General features: G+C 48.7%; 1 protein-coding gene across 1 annotated transcript in view; it reads left to right on the top strand.

Moving 5' to 3' along the window:
- Positions 1 to 18,513, top strand: part of LOC133023177 (BAH and coiled-coil domain-containing protein 1) — a 75,841-nt gene that overhangs the window by 4,123 nt on the left and 53,205 nt on the right. The window lies entirely within an intron of this gene.

Here is an 18,513-nt window from a genome sequence, read left to right as displayed (position 1 = left end):
ATGGCATTTGAAGTCTGTTTTACTTTGCACTGTATGGAGTTGGACACGCTGGCACTGGTTTCCCACTGGCTATATGCAGCTGAATCTAAAATGAGATTTTGTCACTTCACGTTAAAACTGATACGAGTCACACTGATGCCATCGCTTACCCATAAAACCCTGGGCCAAACCCAGAGCCATAAGCAATGCAAGGGGAGAAGCTGGACGAGCAGGTCTGCGTTGGGTTCACTGTGTGTGGACTGGAGGTTGTAGCTATAGGAGGACGAGCACTGCTGTAGAAAACCCTCCTGCTGTGCATGGGCTTGGAAGTGTCTGGGTGCAAATGTGTTCACAGTGCACCAGTCAGGTTTAACATGTGGACTTGTGAATGTTGTGTTCCCAAATGTGCTCGATTACAAAACACGAGGACACACACTTGTGTCCACAGAGAACAGAATAATCTATAGTTGCTGAGACGTGTTTTTTAAAATGCATCAGGGTGTGGAGACAATGAAAGAAACACCTGTATTGTCAAATGGTGTCATACAATAATCCTCCCAAAATAAATTAAAAAATAAAATTGAATAAATCCTTGGTGATGCCTTTAATAATTATCTTTGCTCCAATTGGTGTCTCTTTGTTGTATTGGATCTAATTAATTAAACCTTTTCTTAAATTTAATGTCAGGAAAACGTAAAAAAAAAATGCACAGATGTTGTGATGATGGGCTGGATCACAAAATGCTGTCATTGCTTTTATTTTGTCCACATATGTAAAACAAAAGAGGCTCTAGATAAGATAAGGGACATCAGTGAAGTATTGGTTGCATCAAACACCTACATCTCTGAAAGCATCTTCTTTTGAAAATATGTAAATGTTCTTTCTAAAAACACATGTTTATGATGCGGCAGCTGAGGAATCTGCAGGTCACTGGGAAGCAACGAAAGCGGAGCTCTTTAAAGTTATTTTATGTAAAGTGTATCTGCAAAATTCATAACTGAATCCCGAGGGCTACATGTAGGTGGTTGATGTAGGTGGTTAAATACAGCAATCACCGAATTTAGTTTTTTAGTTTTTCTGCATTTTATTTATGTATTTATTTGTGTGTTTGTTTATTTATATCTTTTAATATCTTATTAAACTGCAGGCAGTGTTGTGGCAGGCTAATCAAAGATATTTCCAAATTCATTGTGTTTCTAAGGATCCAGAATTCGTCTGCAAAACCGTGCTGAGCATGAGGTATAATTAGTCATTCAGGAGAATTCATGGGCGCTGTTCACCATTCATCTCTCACCATTCATGTTTGCTTTTGGCAGTTCACACACACACATACACACTCTCACACACACACACACACACACACACACACACACACACACACACACACACACACACACACACACACACACACACACACACACACACACAGTGCCTGCGTCCATATGTGTTTTTTTTTTTTTTTATTAAAGATGTTTTGTTGAGAGCATGAAGGCTAATGCTGGCTACAGGGTACAGGTGCTTACCAACGAGATTTGGTGTTTCTTTTGTATTGCTGTGCTGCACCAACATGAATACATACCCTCCAAATGTCAACACTGTTCAATGAGCAGCACAGGTGGTTTATTGTTCTCCCCAGTCTCGTCGGTTACATGGGTGTGACTGGAGACAAAGTCTCTCTAATATCGGCAAGATTTGGGAAAATGAGTTAAATCTTTACCTTTCAGGTGTTTGATTGAGGATAATGGAGAATAATTTGACATAAATTCACGCAATTTGTAAATCTCCTCTGGGCTCTGTTGGAATAATATTTTGGTATTGCGCTCTGCTGAATCTGTGATTTTTTTAATTATATTTGAAAATGTCAAGCTTGTCATGATGCAAGTAGGTGGATTGGACACGAGGCATAATTCACAATTATTCCTGACATCTATTTTTAAGACAGTAATTCATCAAAACAGTACATCATTTAAAATCTTAATCTTTGTGACACAAGAAACAAAATTAGGTTTTGAAAGCCATTTCCATTAATTAGGTCAAAATGTAATAAAAGTGTAATATTAAGTATTCTTTTCGAGTGTATTTACTTTTAGGAGTTTTTTTATAAATGAATAAAGGCCAGTTGTACAATGAAACAACTGTCGAATGTTCCTAGTTGGTCTGAACGTACCGGCTTCAGACTGTTGTTCATCTTGTCAGCGCAGGTCATTAGTGTCCCCTCCAGTGTCCTGTATGCTAGCAACATTAGCACAACTGAGCTTGTTGTTTGCCGAGTGTATTGTATCCCTTCAGTTTCTCTCCACTTTCTCCCCGGGGACTAACTTGCACACTGGTTCACATGAATACTTTACAAAGAGCATGAATATTTCAGCGTTGATGTAAAAATGCATTCGGAGGCGGGTTTCTGATGTGGCTCCTTGAAAGGGCTCCTCTGACTTTGCAGAGGTATTTATTGTTGAGCGCAAACCTTCACCCTCGCCGCCGAAAAAGAGTGATGGTGGTTGCAACACCCTGGCATTGTTCCTCGCCGGGCTACAGAATTTCAGCATATTTTGGAATGAAATTTACTGTCTTTGTTTTGCACGGACAGGGGTGAGATTGGTTTCAATCAGGCAACAACAGACGCGAACGTGCATTCCTGCCGTCTTGTCCACTGAGCCGTGCTCCTCGGCCCTGGCAGAGATTCTGTCAGTGTGCATTTGCCTCTGTCCATCTTCACCCACTACAAGTCAGTCATTTGTAATGCGTGTCAGGTGGTCGATTTATAGTTTACACTTGCACCGTGTTCTGGGAATGTGACATTGGAGCAACTTCTTTGTGCGCGTGTTTTCTGAAACCCTGAGACCCACAGACCTGTTAACTCATCTAATACCGTTTAATTCAGCCAGTTCATTTACAAGGACTTTGGAACAGTAATTCTATCTTGTGTTGGCTGTGGTGCTGGGTTGGAGACAGTCCTCGCTTGGCCGTGAGGCTGGGATTCAGATGTTGGATAGTGTCAGAACAGGAGACACAGTGGAGCTGTCTTTACTGCTGGCATTTATGGCTGGGGGCTCATCTTTCAGCCATATTGTTCTGATCAGTGTGCTCTGGCTGAGGTGTGGCTGTGTGAAAGCAGCAGGAGGTTCGGAGGCTGTCCGTGGCTGAGCTATGCTCTAAACACCCCACGTAATCAAAGGTCATATTTATGTCATCCCGTCACTCGGCCTCCCCTTCCTTCACATCTCCTCTGTCTCCCTTTCCGTAAGCTGGTCCCTTCTCTCCTCCCCTCCGTTTCTCTGTCTCCTTTCTTTCCAGCAGGAAGACCCTTGTGTCTGGGAAGAGGTGGTCTTCCTGCCACTTCTGTTCTAGCCACCCTCCCCTGCCCCGGGCCATTGTTGCAGACCCCAGCTTTGTGTGTGTTTTTTACGGCTGCTGTTAAAGATAAAAAACAGTCCCTTCCACCCCCTTTATTGTTTTCTGGTAGGATGTCCCTGGCATTCCCTTGGTTTTTATGTCCTAGCTGGATATCCGAGCAGCTTCCCCCTTCAAAGGTTAGCTGTGTTGTCTGCCTACTCCTGTTTTTTGTTTTTTTCCAAAGGGGAATAAATAACTTTACTGAGACTTTTATTGAACGTGTCATTGCTGGAACATCCCATGGGTCTGTGGTTGTTGAGAAGACGCTTCAAAGGCAAACACAGGTGTTTGGCGGAGTTCGCAAAGAGCTGGTTACAACCCAGGGTCTTTAAAAGAATAAACCTCAGTGAGTGGGTGAGGGTTGTTTGTGGGAAGGGTTGCTTCTTCTTCTTCTTGGCCTTGTGGTTCTTGTGTTGTGAGCACTCACAGTTCGTACACTTGGCCCCCCCCCATCCTTGTTGACCCCAGACAAGAGTAGTGACAAGAGTGTCTTGCGTGCTCAGAGCGATTATTCAGGACTCCACTGAAAGCCTGTGTCAGTCCGTTGTTTTTAAATGCAACACTTTTGCTGGATTTGGAGAGAGGAATTCACAAGACTTACCTGAGCGAAAAGGAAAAAAAGAACCTGACATTTTGAATAACCTGTCTTAAATATTACATTAAAGGGATTCTTGTATCCGGGAGCCACTGTGGTGGAAGAGCAGTGACAGAACGTGGGTCTTAGGCCAAGTCCCATTTGGCTGCGGACTCGTGCGCTCCCTCCCTCCCCTCTCATGCTCCAGCTCTGCAAAAAACAGGGTGAGAACCTTGGCCTGTTGTCGGGCTCGTTTGTGGATTGTTGTGAGATGACACGGTTCAGACGCGATGTCACAGGAGTCCCCCTGAACGGTGGAGGTGTTGCTTTGCCACCTCCACCTGGCTCAAATAGCACCTTGCCCAGTGCTGTCGCCATCTGTCACCTTCCCCTGACGCTCCCACTGGAAGTCCACATTACCTGCAAGGGCAAGGTCATCCTTCTCAGAAAGGGTATGTCCCCTTCCATATTTGCAACTAGTTTGGGTTACAAGGGCATCACACACTTAGTGTTTTGAATGAATTCAATCTTGCATACCTTAAAAACTTTGGCAAGCCCCAGAAATTGCCTTAATATTTAACTTCCAATTACCCCCGCAAAAAATAAAGGGAGACCATCTGTTATCCGAGCACCTATTCAGGTAAAAGTGACGGATACGATTTCAGATAAAAGGTGTAATCATCTTTTTATTCTTTGCATGTCTCTGCTCATCAGCAAAACGGTCCACAGAACGAAAAAGGGCTTTGGATGAGTAGGGAAAAAAAGAAAAGGCAAAAAAAATTAGGGGTCTGGCTTTGCGAGAGGGTTTTGGCCGGCGAGTGGCCGTGCTGCCACAGAGACGGGCTCTTCAAACAGACCGCCACCCACACTTCACCGTGTGGCATGGTGCCACAGAGCCCTTGCCTCGAGCGCGGGGCGTGTACACAGGACAAACACAAAGGAGACCCACGGGTGAGAGCGACGGGCAGGGTAATACCTTCCTGTATCGGATTTCAGGGCATTAGATTTCAAAACCTTTCCTATCTATTTAAACACTAAATATGAGGAAGTGAGAAGCTGGATGAGGAGTCCAACACGGCTGAAATCATTTGATCACTTTGCATGATAAACACATATGCATACGCACGTGCAAACAAAAAAAATTACTTGGACCAAAAATATATTGTTGCGAGATTGAATAGACTGATTGAATTAATTTACCCAAAGTCAGCCACTGCTGTTTTGTTTGTGATTTGGATCTCTCTCCTGGTTTTGCTCTTTTTCTCTCTCTCTCCTTCTGTCTCCCCCACCCCTCCCTCTCATTCTCCCGCCCTCTCTCCCAGTATCAGGCTGCTTCTCGTCAGGCAGCCCCAGGCCCACCTCAGCGCATGGCTGTATTGCATGTGACAGCTGTTAGACATTATTAACGGCTCAAGCAGAAAATCCAGATTATTTGTTTTTTAATTTCAAATTTATTATTGTAATCGTTCAGTGAAAAGAACAAAAAAAGGGCCGTTGCCCTATTGTTGTTGGCAGATTTGTGGTCAGAGACAATGCTGATTGCACATGGGGTGTATGAGCGTGTGTGTGGTTTTGTTTGGGTGGCTGTTTTTTTTTTGCGTGCGTTTGTGAATCCCGGTCTGCGCTCTCCAGACAACACCCCCCCGCCCCACTGCAGCCACGGCACCCTGTGGTTGGCTGTGAGGCCTAGACAGGTGCATTGTTAACCCTCTAACGTCTGAGTCTGTCCCTGCGGGATCTGCCGAAGATCTCGTGCTCACGATGCAGCTCGTGTGGCGGTTCCACTGCGTGATGCGTTCACAGCCCACTGTGCTGCACTAATGGTGCACATAAACAATCTATTTAAAATCAGAATTTTTCTATTTAACAGTTGAGCGTACAGGGTGCTTATCCAGATCTGCAAAATTCTACAAAGAACAGGCTGAAAATTTCTGCTGCATTGCTAAAGCCGGATTCATGCATCTGTGTCGAAGCTATTCTGTAGCCTACGTGTAGAGATGAACCCTCCGCTAGGCCCTACGTCGTACCCCAACTAGCACCTCCCTAAAATGTAATACGCGTTGAGGCATTGCAGACAGCAAGAGCTGTGATTGGTCTCCTTGGTAGCATCAACAGACGTGCCACCATTTTCGAGTTGACGATCTGCTTCGAGAAAAATAGCCATTGTTCTGACGTAATCACAGACATAGAAACTCTAGCGCCACTAGTGTTTTAGCGCTGTAATTGCAGCGTGACTCACACACACACCTACGCACAACTATGAATTCCCCTACGTGGGCTTCATGCACACCTCAAGTGTAGCTAGGACGCAGAACCGTAAACGACTTTGGCTTGACAAGTTATTAATGTGCAGGATTCATTTTGAAGTAGAGCTCCGCGGTTGTTGTTCCTGTGCAGCTCTTCCTCTCTGCTTCTTGTTTCTCCATATTTTTCTCGATTCTGAGCTTCCCCCCTAGTTTTCACTTGGCTGACTATGATCCACGTGTTGGGAGGGCCAGGAGTGAGAGCAGATAAACTCAAATAATGGGCCACGATTCGGTGACTGTCAGCGGTGCAGCGGGCGGTGGTGACACGCGGTACCAAACAATGAGGTGTGCTGCTAAATATATGCGGAGATTTGTCATTAAATATACATGCAGTATGCCTCTCAAGGATGTGTCAGCCCTTTTGTGAGAAAACAAAGATTAGCATCAGGAATTCCATTTTAATAAGTCTCTCGGGACGATCCATCCAGCTGCCTCGTCCTCAATCCAAAGGGGACTTGTTGCTCTCTCTCTTTCTTATTTTTCTTCTTGCACTCTCTCTCGTATGGATTTCTTCTGCTTGAATATAACGAAATCCCTCCTGTATTTAATTGTTTTTGTCAAATCACTTCCTTTTACAATACAGATTCTTTAATGAGCATGTTCTCGCTTTAAGATCCACGTCCGTGCCATGTCCACTTCTCCCTGTGGTCCTCCCCCCTTTTCCTTTACATTCAATGTCCTCCCTGTTTCTGTCCCATTACCTCACTACCTCACTCCGATTTTTTTTTTTTCTATCTCATTTGGTCCCCTCTGCCTGGTGTGACCACTAGGCTACACTGCCTCCTCTCTCTGATACTGTACGTGTCCCGAGGATCTGGGGCAAGCGACTGGCTCCTCAGCAACAGATGTGTGTTTGTCTGCCCGGTGCCGCATGCATTAGCTTTCTCCGCTAGCCATGTACGACCACTGACCTACCCCGTGGGGGATGTGGGGGAGGGGGGGCGGACGGGGGGGTTGGGTTTGTGTGTTTGCACAATAAAGGGACAGACAGACAGAGAGAAAGAGAGAACGACAAGGGCAAGACTAGATGCACACTGTCACATGCTGTCATACACTTACTGGTGCATTGCAAGCAGATGCAATACAAAGGCAGACACGCACGCACGCACACACACACACACACACACACACACACACACACACACACACACACACACACACACGCACACGTCATCCACACTCACACATCTTGCTTCCCAGGAGGCTGTGGGGCCAGTGGGACAGAGCGAGCTCGAGAGTCTGGTTCGTCTGTTTACATCTAATTATAGAAACAGGACTATTTCTGCAACTGCTGCTCCGGCTTTTTTATATTCTTACGAGAGAAAGAGAGAGAGGGAGAGACAAATGGAGAGAGAGGGAGAGAGATAGAGAGAAGTGAGAGCGAGTAAAAAAAAAAAAAGAAAAAGCTTTGACAGCCTTTTCTCACAATGGTGAACGGTTATCTCATCCCCTCAGTGCTGCTCCAGTCTGCAGGCTCACAGTACAGTACAACAGGAGATGGGGGGGGGGAGGGGGGAGTGTCTTGTATTGTAAGCCCTCTCATCCTCATGTAACATGAATGTGCAAATTTAAGAGAAGCGAGTAATGGCAAACAAGGCGATGTATTTTTTTCCTCATTACATTTAGTTGACAATCGCCCCGATATATATAAAAAAAAAGAGAATCATTTCCTCGCGCCCGCCCGGGGGCCGGTCGCCTTGACCCCGGCAGAAAATGCCGTCCATCATAACGGTCAAAAACAAAAGGAGGAACGATTTGATGCTGGGGGATTATCGTTGAATAAAAAATGTATCTAGTATAAATGGGACAGGGCCAGTGCGGTGGTTAATCCTCCAGCTTGGTGGCTGATATCCAGCTGAGTGGCTGTTGTTAGCCAGTGGGGCCTGGAGAGAGGTGGGGGGGGGGGGGGGGTCTGCCGGGGGGCAGTTTGGCTGCCTCGTGATGCCAGGTGAGAGCCTGAGCCGGGCAGGGCTGTGGCTGAGTCTACAGGGTCAGACCTATGTTCCCACAGACCTATGTTATCAGATTTATTTTGAAAAAATAGTCCCGATGTTCCCACATTTCTAGATTTTTCTGAAAATTAGGGTTAATGTTAGCGGTGTTGAGCTCAAGAGTGGGTTAGGGTTAGGGTTTGGTTTAGGGTTAGGGTTAGCGGTGTTGAGCTCAAGAGAGGGTTAGGGTTTGGTTTAGGGTTAGGGTTAGCGGTGTTGAGCTCAAGAGAGGGTTAGGGTTAGGGTTAGAGTTAGCGTGTTGAGCTCAAGAGAGGGTTAAGGTTAGCGTGTTGAGCTCAAGAGAGGGTTAGGGTTAGCGTGTTGAGCTCAAGAGAGGGTTAGGGTTAGCGGTGTTGAGCTCAAGAGAGGGTTAGGGTTAGCGATGTTGAGCTCAAGAGAGGGTTAGGGTTAGCGGTGTTGAGCTCAAGAGAGGGTTAGGGTTAGAGTTAGCGTGTTGAGCTCAAGAGAGGGTTAAGGTTAGCGGTGTTGAGCTCAAGAGAGGGTTAGGGTTAGCGGTGTTGAGCTCAAGAGAGGGTTAGGGTTAGGGTTAGAGTTAGCGTGTTGAGCTCAAGAGAGGGTTAAGGTTAGCGGTGTTGAGCTCAAGAGAGGGTTAGGGTTAGCGGTGTTGAGCTCAAGAGAGGGTTAGGGTTAGCGTGTTGAGCTCAAGAGAGGGTTAAGGTTAGCGGTGTTGAGCTCAAGAGAGGGTTAGGGTTAGCGGTGTTGAGCTCAAGAGAGGGTTAGGTTTAGCGTTGTTGAGCTCAAGAGAGGGTTAGGGTTAGCGTTGTTGAGCTCAAGAGAGGGTTAGGGTTAGCGTTGTTGAGCTCAAGAGAGGGTTAGGGTTAGCGTTGTTGAGCTCAAGAGAGGGTTAGGGTTAGAGTTAGCGTTGTTGAGCTCAAGAGAGTTTGGAAGCTAGCTAGCTCCTTCAAATCGCCAGCTATTGAATGGTGAACCCTTAACTACCAGGCCGGGGTAGAAATGTGGGAACTGTAGGAACATAGGGCCTAATTTCGTAATGAATATTAGAAATGTGGGAACATAGGGCTGTGGGAACATAGGGCTGTGGGAACATAGGGCTGTGGGAACATAGGGCTGTGGGAACATAGGGCTGTGGGAACATAGTCACGCTCCGGAGTCTACAGGCCCGACAGGTTGCAGCCTCTTGCAGGTGTTTTCGTAAAGAGCCCCCAAGGCCAAACGCAAAGCCCTGCTGCGTGCAACCTGAGCCAGGTGCTTCCCATCCCCCCCCCCCCGAACACATAAACCGCTCCATAATGGCAGCGTGGGTTTGAGTACACTCCTCCACCACACACCCCTCCCCCCCCCCCTTTACTCTGAGACATGGCAGGTAAATTAATTGGCCGCGAGTACGTAACGTGTATACTGAGATAAAGGTGCGCTGTCTGACCGAGGCGTAGCGTTAACGGCCGTAATGATGGCTCCATTGTGTTGATGTTGAGGGAGGGGGGGGGGGGGGTAGTTAGCGGCACAGCCAGCGGGGCCCTCGCCGGAGGGCGGGACAGCCTCTGATTAATAGCGGAGAATGCTTTGAAGTGACACCCAAGTGCACCGGCTCACAGGCTAATAGCAACCATCAGTATAGCTCCCTCTTCCTCAGTCTTCATTAGCCAACGCTTCCCCGGCGCTATCTCCCGCCCCCCCCCTCGCACGCCCGCCTCATCCGCCGAGAGCCCTCAGCTTTTTTTTATTTTCGCAGTTGTTTCATGATTTTTCGAGGAGTCATCTCTCTCCGTCGCGTTGGGTAAAGCGAGAGAGAGGAGGCCTCAAGTCTCAGGTGAACTGTGGCAAAGGCCCTAAAGACTCGTGGGATTGATGCGGCACAAGTGGGACATGACAGGGAACCGTTCCCAGGATCCATTTTGATGATCCCATGCTGACAGACAAGCTACAGCTCTGGGTGTGCCTCTCTCTGTGTGTGTGTGTGTGTGTCTTTGTGTGTGTGTGTGTGTGTGTGTGAGTTGAGGAAGCCGGGGCGGGGAGGCAGGCTCGGGTCTGTCAGCTGTTGGAGTAAAGTAAACTATTAGCGGTGGGAGAAGGCCGTGTTTCCAGTGAAGAATTAGAACCACTTCTAATTGCAGTGAGGTTGGGCTATGATTACATGCTGGCTAATGCACCGACAGACCTCTCACTTGGCTGGCTCTCAGAATGCTGCTGAAATGGCTGAATGCCTTTTGGTTATACAGCATAATGGAAGGGTGTGTGTGTGTGTGTGTGTGCGTGTGTGTGTTTTCTGTGAGTGGGTGTCTGCCTCTGTGATTACACTTGCTCGTAAGAGTGGGTTCCTGCGTTTTTGTGCGTTGTGCATTTCGCTTGCATACGTGTGTGTGCGTTCGTGTGTATGTATTTTCCATGCGATAACTGTGTTCTGCTTGTGTCTTGAGTGCCTGTCATTATTTGTAGTGCAGACAACTTTTCTCTTTTTCCCTAAATCAAAACTCAGCTGGCGCAACTGTCTCTTGAGCGTTGAGGGAGAAGAAGTGTTTTTTTTGTGTGCTTGGGAGTTTTTTGTGTGCGCGCATGTGTTGTGTTTGTCGGTGTATGCCCAACGGGAAGGCGCAATCAAAGGAGCTGCGTTGTGGAGCGATTGTATGAAAGGGAGTGAGAGCGGATACGAGAGTGGCAGGCAGCTGAGAGGGCAGCGTGTGGGGGTGGATGGATGGGAGGGGGGGGCTGATGCAGGTGCCTAATTCCACCTCAGCCCTGAGCGTTTTATATTCCGTCCATTTCCGTCTCCTGCACTTGTGCACGAGGCTGCTGCGGCGATGCAGTAAATCCACGTGCACCCGCTCCAACGCTGATTAGCCGATATATATCTGGGACAGCAATCAAGATAATATCACACAACGATTGGTTTATACAGCGGCATACTGTAATCTGCTGCATAAATAAGAAGCTAACGGATTTAAGAAGCTGCATTTTTTAATTTTTTTCTTTGCTTTCGGAACAGCTTGTTCTCAGGTGTGCCCACGCCCCCGTTTACCAGAAGCTGCGGTTCACTGTTTTGCTGGCGAGTGCAGTAAAATCACATCGAGTTCCCAGCATCTGGGACGACAGTTACGAGTGTGTATCGGCTGTTTCTTCATCAGGACACTCTGCCCATGTTATGTCTTTCTTTTTTTAACGAGACCGAAGCAATGCAGACATCCCCGCTGTTTCTCCAGAGGGGGGGTCACCGGGTCAGAGACAACTTTCAAATAACGGTATAAACAGGAATGTTTTTGTGTGCATCGCTGTTGACGACATCCTGGGGTTAGTCACGGGTCGGAGATGGGCTGGAGTGTTTCAAGGACTATCCGAGGGAATGTTGTTCTCATCCGGGAGGTCAGCGGCAGACCGAGGATGGGCCTGATTGTACACATGTGGATTTGTGAGCGGTTGTCAGGAAACGAAACAAGCATGTGTTGGGTTTTATTTTGTCGATGTGGACGACGTGTCTGTACTTCCCCCGCTAATGTGTGACAGAGCATTGAAGTATGAGGAGAGAAGTGGTCATCCGTGGTAACAGGGATTTGCCAGACCGGAGTCGTCTGCACACATGGAAACTGGATGGATCAATACCTCTGGTATGGCGGTAAAGTCTGCGTGGGCAGGAGCGGGTGGTTGGGCGTACTGGAACATATGATGGGCCTGCAGATGTCTCTTGTATTAGAGGGTTTCTTAAGCTATAAGGTCTGCGATGTATTAAAGTCATTTTTTTTGCATGTGTGGGTAAATGTGTGTATCCCCATTTGACAGATCTTCTTTCAGAAAGCGGAGCTGCTTTGAGGATCAATACTGACACACTGTCTGCACAAGTACACACGCACAAACACACACACAACACACGTACACACTTTTAGGCTTACTGTCTCATCTGTCGGTTGACAGAGCCTTCTCCAGCTTTCGGAGGTTCTCTTTCCAGCCAAGCAGATGGCGAACATTCAGAATGAAAGCAGATCCTAAGTCCTTTTGGATCTCCATCAATCCACCAGTCCCTGGGACCGTCCCACACGGGGCTCGAGTTTCTCCGCACTGACGGAGGCTTCCCAGCTCACCCGGGCCACCGCCTTCCTCACACAGCGCATATGTCCACTCTAACGACAGTGCTGTTTAATCTTACATCCAACAATGGTCCACATTCAGTCGCACAAACTGGAAAAAAAAGGGAGCCGCTGACAGTTGTTCCCATCGCTCACTCCTTTTCATCCCCACCAACTCAGCAGATACCTCCAAACCCAGCAGGTTGCCTCTGCTCTTCCCGAATCCGTGCCCAGTGTGTGGCACCCCACTGGGCGCATATACAGCAAATGCTCTGAAGATCTCAATTCCCTCATCTTCCCTCGACTGCCTGTCCCGCTTACCTGCCTCCCCCAGCCCTCCATCCCTTTGCATTTTATGTGACAGAACGAGTGGGATTTATTTCACCGCGTGTGCGTGCGCTCTTTAACGGGACCGGTTTGAAGGCGCGCCGCTTTCAAGCCGTGCGCTTACTCTTAAGTGTAAGTGATTTTATGAGATGTGCTTCTGTGCCAGTCAGGCAAGGCCCCTGCGCCACAACCAGACTGGTGGAGAGCAAAAGGGACGCCATTCCAGTACGCACCATCTGGGAGAGTGTGCAGGAGGAAGGAGGAGAAAGTGTGTGTTCTTGTGTATGTATGAGTTTGCACATATGTTTGTGTAGGTGTGTGTTTGTGTGCGTGTAAAGCGAGAGGGGTGGTTAGCTCTGGCCGTGAAAGAAACAAAAAGTTTGGCTTTTTCGAGGGAGGCCTCACACTGCCCCTGCCCGGCGTCTACTGATTCATGGGCTTGTGAAGGAAATCTCTCATTTGTCACTTTTCATCTCTCTTCTCCACGTCATCCTTTTTTTCTCTCTCTCACTCGCTCTCGGTGGATTTTTTTCCCCAGAAGTCTTCCTCTGCTCCCAAAGATCAGAGAGGGATATGGGAGGGAGGGAGAGAGGGAGGGAGGGATGAGAAAAGGAAAGCAGCCAGGAGGGAGCTGGTTTCTGTCTGACTCTGGTTAAAACCTCGCTGCAGATAAGGCGTCTCTTTGTGGATATGTTTCTGTAAATATTCACGGTTGAACGTTACGCCGGCGTGTTGACATTCCAGCTTAATGTACTTTGTTTGTGGTGAGGATGCGTGTCATTAGACCGTGTATACTTCCCTGCCGGTAAATAATTCAAAGCACTTGTTTTGGTGTCGTTGCTGCTGTACTGCTGTTCAAGCGTTATTGTTGGAAATAGAAAAAGAAAAACCCTGCGTCTGAATCTGACGTGCGACACTGGGACTGTGTGTGCAGAACATTTCTAGCCACAGGAACAAATACGACCGAGGTTTGCTGCTAATACCTGCTAGCCAGGACATTACTGCACTGAGGTCACAGTCAGGTCAACTGCAGTCTGGAGCCTTACCGTGTGTGTGTTTGTGTGTGTGTGTGTGTGTGCTCGTGAGTGTGTGTGCTCGCCCTGTGTTTGTGTGCCGGCGTGCACCTCACTCACAGTTAGGTGCTAGCTATAAATCTGCCTCACCCTTTCCTGGCCCGCTGTGTCCTGCGGGAGCGGTTGGGGTTTCACCCTTTTTTCAAAGTCGGGGGTGGGAGGGTGAGGCGAGGCAGGGAGAGAGAGAGAGAGAGAGAGAGCAAAGGGTTAGAGGGGAAGATAGATAAATGAGGGAGGGGGGCTTAATGAGAGCCCTGGCTCCCATGATTATGGGACTGGCTGATAGAAATCAGGATCTTTCTCAAAGAAGTCAATTAACCCCCTCCCCCCTTCCCTAATTATGCATGGATTGCTCCGCTGGCTCTTTGCTGATAGGGCGGCTCAGCTCCGCTCAATATGCAGACTCATGCTGCTGGAGCCCACAAAGGGTTGTGTGTGTTGTTGGAAGCATTTGTCGAGCCTTTTTTTTTTAAATTCGGTTTTTCAAAAGCCATTACCGAACCCCACCCCCCTCATCTTCCTTGTCACCTCACAGAGGGCCAGTACCACGCAGGGCCAGGAGGGGGCTCCACCCCATGAGGCCTGGCGCGGTCATTAGTGCATCGTAGGCTAGATGATGGCTTGACTCTGTGGTCAGAGTAAATAAGCAGTGTAGTAGAATGTCAACATGACCAGGCGGCTCCTTCACAGCCCTCGGTGTTGACATATCTGTTCTCTTATCTAAGGAGAGCAAAGCCCAGCCCTACAATAGAACAGTGCCAGAGCAAATACAGTAAGGAGATAGAAACCACAAGTCCACACACACACACACACACACACACTTTCACAGGGACTGCAACGGAATGAGTCGCACGGTGCTACCAGTCCAAGCTGCTGCTGCTGATTTCGACACATCGCAACAATCACAACCGATAATTCAACCCCGTGCAGCAAGTAGTACCTTTGAGTTTTGGTCCCAGTGTGGGCTAATAATACCACCAGGCTCCCTCGTGTTCATGTGAGCTCATAAAAATAATGGGATGATTAGGATCCCAGTAATCTGGGTGAAGGACCTGGACTCGGCTCAACACACTGTTGGACCTGGCGTGCGAAGGAGAGCAGTCTGACTGTCATGAGACGAGCTCTGCCTGCAGGCTCACGTGAAGGAGACTGTGGAAGCTGCAGCTGCGACTCTCGCTGTGTGTGTGTGTGTGTGTGTGTGTGTGTGCGTGGTGTGTGTGTGTCTAAGCGGAGAGAAAGAGTAGCAAAGGAGAGAGGGCACAGAAAGAAAGATCACCGTAGTTTGCTTTTCAAACCTTTGTTTAAGTACCTGTGTCACATTTGCTATTTTTCTGTGTCAAAACATTCCTACTAGACCTTCTTCCCCTCATTGCCTCACATCACCCTAATAACTCTTCTTTATTCTCCCTCCCCTGCCTCCCGCTCTCGCTACATTATGGCCCCTGCCAGATCTAGACCCAAGCTTTGGCTTCCACTGGCTTTTGCGATAACCTGCCGAGGTTTTTCTGCGCTTCATCTTCCTTGTGCTTCCTCTCTTTAAAATCCACTGCAAAGACTCGTTGCCTTCCCTTCCGCAGATTCCAAAAAACCATTCCACCGCTCGGGGCCCATCACGTAGCCGCAGAGCCTTTCTGGCCCAACGCGAAGGTGCTGACATGTTTTATGGCCGACAGTGCGAAGCGTATATTAAAGAAAAATAAGGAAAAGCCAACATGTGCGCTCGTAGGCACGCTGTTCAAAGTCGGTTTAATGGATGCTCTGGGACTCCGGGTCTTTATTTGAGACCCAAAACACAGCCACTGGTGCTATTGAACATGTCCAGTTAGAAAATATATGATTTTAATTTTCATCCCACTAACATGTGTGTGTGTGTGAGCTTGTGGTATTTTTTGTGTCTCTTTCAGCGAGTGTGTAACTGTGCGTGTGTGTTTGGTTTGAGGATGTGCTGTGGCAAACCAAAAAGAGCAGCTGCAACACATCTGTTGACTTCGATCAGATGGTGCGAGCCTCTTGTTACCCCACTAGGCCTCCCTCCTCCTAGCTGCCATTTCTGAATATGACCTACAGACAGATGAAGTGTGTGTGTGTGTGTGTGAGTTGGGGGGGGGGTGTAACGTGCGATTGCCCACCTGTCCAGCTGCCTGGATGTGATCACTGCAAAGGGAGATGGACAACTGCAATGGCAGCTATGCACCCAACCAACCGGACAGACAAGCCATGAGCTGTTGATCAAGATAATACAGCACCCCCCCCCCCCTCCTCCTCCATCCCTCCATTCCTCCAGCCCCACCCGTCCCCCACACCACCCCCCACCCTCCTCCGTCTCCCTGCTTTGACCTTGGATTGTGCCTTTTCTGCTCAGCTGGAAGAGAGGAGAGGCTTTTCTTTTTCTTTTTTATGGCTGCCCTGCTCTAGGTCACACTTCATCTGTTTGCGTTGGGATGGAGATGACCTTCTCTCCTCCGTGCAGATTGCAGGAAATGCTCCTAATTTTTTTACTCGCCTCTGCTCGAGTGTGTTGCTGCAGATGTCGAGCGGACCCCGGCAGCGGCATTCCACGGATGACCAGTGTCAGCGGTCGGGAGACATAACTCAGCTTTAAGGCCCGGTTTGTCACATGCATTTCATAAAAAGAATTGACTGTGTGATTTGGCTGACCTTGCGCACACTTGACATCGTGGTCCGCCACAGTTGGGAAGAAGTACAGTAACGGTATGGCCCAACTGGAGGACTGTCCTTATGGGCGAGGTTTGCAGCAGTAGAAGTCAAGGGGATGCACATGTGATTGTACAGCGTGTTCTCTACAAGGTAATACTGTATATCATTAAGCCTTGGATACTTGGTGCCTCCCCCTAACCATGTCTGTGGGTTATCGGAACAGAAAGCTTGCGTTTGTCTTGGCTAAACGCTGCAAGAATGAAACTCCTTTGTTCCCCTTGTGAGCCGACGGCAAATTATACTCAGGGCTGCAGAGAGACCTTGGACTGGCTGGCCCGGCACAGCGGCTCTCGCCTCCGTTATCGGCACTGTTCTGTCTCTGCGCCTCTGACAGGACACATCAGACGGAGAGAAGCCAGAGCAGGGGGCTGCCTTCTGTTTCTCTCACACGCATCACTCCGGGACTTTTATCATATCACAGGCCAGTCCGAGAGACCGCAAAGGACGGCAGCGAGCAGTCTCCTCGCCCCGGGCCGGTCAAGTCCACTGCTGCTCCCGGTGACCTAAAGGAGGCGCTGGGTCGCAGATGGAAGAGGGAGGGAGAGAGGATGGGTGGACAAGAGAGGACAGGACATACCGAAAAACCCTGGTTGCCACTTGAATAGTGGGATGCTGATTTATGGGCGGTTCTGACAGAGGGAGGGGTCAACCTGTGACTCCCCATAAAACAAGACGTTCATTACCCACCTAGGCCTCAAGAAAACCTGACGGACGAACGAGAGCGGGTGAGGGAGGGGAAAGTGGTTTTTAAAAAGCTCAAAAAATGAAGAGAAAGCGTTTCCATTTTTAAAGCGTGCGGATGATGGCAACCGAGGGAAGAGAGTGAGGTGATGAGAGAGGACAGGAATATGGAGCTGAGCAGCAGGGGGAAGGCGGGATGATGGAGAGGGTGTGAGGACGGAGAGGGGAAAACTGAGAAGGGGGATGAGTGATGGGGCTTGAAGGAGCAAGGGGGCGAGGAGGGGATGAAAGTGAAAAAATGGGACGACAGCAGGCAAAATCGGCCCCGTCGAACGGAGCTGCTTGCAGATTGATGTGGTGTTGTGGGTGTCGTTACACATCCAGAGGAGAGACGCGAGCAACGTGATGCCTCTGGGGTTTATCTGTGTGTTTATCTGTGTGTGTTTTGCACCACACTTCTGTCCGGCCTCCTCACGCCGCTCATGTCTCCTCCAAGGCAAAGTTACTTCAACAGAACCCGCTCGCCTCTGCGCTGAGGTAACATCCGCCCACGTCCACACTCCACTTTTCCGAAGCCTATCTATCGAGCACCGCTGGCTGAGAGCAGAGCGGTTCGGACCACCCAGGAACGGGTAGTCAAAGAGCGGCTTTGATGTGGCACAAGCACATGTGCAGTGCATGGGTGCAATCTCTGCTAAAACACACTCGCAAAAACACGGTTTTACTGCCTCCTGTGCGGCACCATTACTCCTCGTCACCAGGCCGGCGGGACGCTCCAAGAGAGAGAGAGAGAGAGAGAGAGGGGGAGGGAGGTAGAGGCAGCCACCTCCTGTGTGCCAGGCAGTGCCAGGCTGAGAGGCTGGAGCCGTATGGTCACCCCGAGGGAGGGGAAACCTGCCCAGTCTAACCACAGCTCAATTAACCAATTAAGTTCAAAAGTTAACAGGGGACCAATTAGAGAGAAGAGAGCTGAGCTTGTGTTTTAATCTGCTGTCCCCCTCCCCCCCGCCTGCCCCACTACCTGCGTCCCTGACCTCGCTGGCTGAGCCGAGGCTTTGGCTGAACCGTGGCACGCAATCCGCCGTTACTCACCCATCCGTCCTCGTGGCCAGGAAATAAAACCAAATGGATTTAGACGGATCAGTCATCAGCTGTAAAACAAACCAGATCCAGAGCATTCCATGTGATGTTTCCAGTGGAACAGGAGAACCATGAAAATCATATTCTTTTTTTGGGGGGATTTTATCGTGAGATTGAGAGACCTGTGAGAGAATATTTTAAAAGTGGAGGACACTAGTCATATCTAACGTGGCTATTTCCTGTTCGCCCCCTCGTATTTGTTCCTGCAGATGGGTTTTAATGGATGCCAAATGGGAGGTTTAGTGCCTCGCTATTGGCTTGTTGGAGTCTCTTTTTTAACACCATCATAATAAA

Source organism: Limanda limanda, chromosome 17 (genome assembly GCF_963576545.1).
Source record: "Limanda limanda chromosome 17, fLimLim1.1, whole genome shotgun sequence".
NCBI lineage: Eukaryota > Metazoa > Chordata > Actinopteri > Pleuronectiformes > Pleuronectidae > Limanda > Limanda limanda.
This window is presented reverse-complemented; position numbering and strand designations above follow the sequence as displayed.